The sequence below is a fragment of the Limulus polyphemus genome, unplaced genomic scaffold (genome assembly GCF_000517525.1).
Source record: "Limulus polyphemus unplaced genomic scaffold, Limulus_polyphemus-2.1.2 Scaffold2147, whole genome shotgun sequence".
Classification (NCBI taxonomy): domain Eukaryota; kingdom Metazoa; phylum Arthropoda; class Merostomata; order Xiphosura; family Limulidae; genus Limulus; species Limulus polyphemus.
Genome location: NW_013667757.1, coordinates 189,408 through 192,458, shown reverse-complemented (window position 1 = coordinate 192,458; position 3,051 = coordinate 189,408). Strand labels below are relative to the sequence as shown.

The 3,051-nt window shown below is 39.2% G+C and overlaps 1 long non-coding RNA gene across 1 annotated transcript in view; it reads left to right on the top strand.

Annotated features, from left to right (window-relative positions):
* LOC111087434 overlaps positions 1-3,051 on the top strand; it is a 7,519-nt gene that overhangs the window by 1,905 nt on the left and 2,563 nt on the right. The gene's annotated exons all lie outside the window — the stretch shown is intronic.

Here is a 3,051-nt window from a genome sequence, read left to right as displayed (position 1 = left end):
CTAGAAAGTAGAGAGCGTGAGAATCACATGATCTCGATGACGCAACAATAAGAACTCATAAGATAATCTATGTGTTCAAACTGGTTTATGTCTTTTTATTTTATGTTTTAAATCCAATAGTTATAAGGTTACTTTTAATGTATTTACAGATGGAAATACCGAACTCCTCTCACGTCTGTGTTATTTGTAAGGGAAGTTTACAGAATGAAAAAGCTATTGTGTAGTTACGACTGAAAGGGTCTGCCGGTATAAACATTGCAAGCACTAAACGTGGTGATAACATACTCACTGTTCCAGGGCAATATGTTCACACAGAATGTTGCAAAATTATTGTAATCCAAATGTCATTAAACGTGATAGTAAAACATCTTCACATATTTCTACATGTAAATTGCCTTTACTAAGATCTGGTAATGAGCAGTTTTGCTTTAAAGAACAGTGGTTGTTTTGTGGCCAAGCTGCAAAATTATTTGAAAAAAAGCGAGGATTAGATGTGTTTCCTGTCAGAACTATAGACTTCCAAAATAGTATTAACAAAGTATGCATTGAACGTGATGATAGGTGGACTGATGAGGTCGGAGGATGACTGGAAAGTGTTAGTGACTTCCCCGCAGCAGATGCTATATATCATCATTCCTGTGGTGTCAATTTTAGGACTAAGAAGTGTATTCCGGAGGTTTTTCACCAGAACAACAAACACACAGTGAACGTCGCGCGGAAGGCCTGTTCATGCTAACTTAACACAAGAATTTTTCTCTGTTGTCAGTCACCTTGAAGAAAATGACAATGAACAAATAACGATTAAAGATATTGTTGAAAAAATGACATCTGGACAACATGTTATACGTATAACTGATAGGTATTGGGCTGGATTATCAACGGATCTTATTATCGAGCAAGTCTTAATGAGAAGCGTGAAGACAAGTGGAGGCATGACTAGAGGAAAGGGTATGAAAGAAACACAACAAGCTCAGTGGTTACTATCATTGTCCTCGTGTGCAGAGGTAAATAATTCAGGATTTCAGTGGAACTGTTTATTACACAAGTAGTCAACACAAAGAGTGTGGCCAAGCCAGGAAGGAAAGGGACTACAAAGACACAAACGTACTCCTATCTTTTCTACTAGAAAGAAATCCGTTTATCCAAGACCCCTCATTACGCAATATTGAAACCGGTGTGGCGTCTGATTCATCTGTAAATGTGTACAACGCAAAAGAAATCGGATCGAAAGTCTTACAAAAAATGGTTGGTAACAATGTGATGGAGTATTCTTTCAAAAGATCCCAGCAAGCAGTGACACTTACTACAAAGCCTGTAGTAAAATTAGATGGCGAGTCAATTCAGGTTGACCCCCAGCTACTTTTTCAACGTCTTACAACAGCTGCAACTAGATCGGAAGAAGACATGTCACACATATTTGGATATGAACTTTGTAGTATTCAATCTGCACTGTGTGATCCATCAGGTTTTCCAAGGCAACCACAAAAACCAGCATTAGCTGATGCGATTTGGACTTAAAGAGACTGTAGAAAACAGGAATCTATTACTGAGAATGTTCAACATGTGTTAGATGGATGATCATTGTTACAGCGCATGCCATGGCAACAAGGCACAGATTTCGCAAATATTTGTAATGTGTATGTAGATTATATATCTAAAAAGTATGTGGATCCAGTACCAGTCAGGACCATCAACAAAGGATGTAGCGGCGAACGCATGGAGTTTCGGTTCGAATGTTCGACAATACGCCATTCAAATGAAAAAAGAACACATTTTTAACGAACTCTGAAAACAAACAACGTTTTATTTACATGTTCGGGTGTCGACTTTAAAATAGGGGATCGAAATTGTATATGCTGAAGGCGATGTGGATCTCTTACTAGTCAAGACTGCAGTTGCTTGTGCAGAAACTCGTGAAACAATGGTGATCGGTGAAGACACGGATTTTCTCATATTGCTATGCTATCACGCTAATACTCAGAACAGTAATATATTTTTCAAGTCAGAAGGGAAACAGACTACGTACAAAGAATTCGGGACATTCGGCAAACGAAGATGATACTGGGAGTAAACACCTGTCGATATATGCCGTTCGTTCGTTCGTGCTTGCTCTGACGGGCTGCGACACAACATCTCGCATTTATGGGATTGGAAAAGGGGCAGCACTTAAAAAAACTAGGATATGATCAACATTTAAGGGAGAATGCAGAAGTGTTTTGCAATCAGGGTAAAACAAGAGATGAAATACAAAAAGCCGGATAACAAGCACTTATATGTTTGTATGGCGGAGTTCCAATTGAGGGATTGGATTTATTGCGCTTCAGACATTTTGCACGAAAAGTAGTTTAAACCACAACACACGTACAGGTACATACAATTCCTCCTACATCCGCAGCCGCACATTACCACACCATGAGGGTCTGTTTTCAAGTACAAACATGGATCCACTTAAATGACAAAATGTTACCACAAGAGTGGTGATGGTCAGTTGTAGGCAATAGCTTATTACCAGTTAAGACACATTTACTACCAGCTCCAGAAAACCTATTAAAATTATAAAATGCAACTGTAAAGCGAATTGTGACACTAAACGTTGTACATGTAGGAAGCATGGACTTTAGTGTTCTGTAGGCTGTGGAGAATGTAGGGGTGTTAACTGTACAAATGTAACACAACTGACAGAATCTGCCATAAATGAAGACATAATATAAAGAGGAAAATGTGCCAGCTTCAAGATAGGATCGTCTGGTTGTAAAGCAAATATATAACGAATTTAATCCTATTTTAAAATCAATGTGCGATATCTTTTTAATAACGCCACAAAGTCAGAATAACTGGTTCTGGTTTGTATATTCTTCTTCTTAGTTCCTGTCGTTCCTAGTGGAAGTGTTGTTGCAGTTTCCGTAGCAGATTGTTATCGGGGTGGAGTTGCTAGCCCCACGCCCAAGTGGGCATGTTTGGTGCGACAAGGAACCCGCGACCCTCGGATTGCGAGTTGAGTGACTCATCCACCGGGCCACCGTTTATAGAAAGATGTGTGTGTGTGTGTGT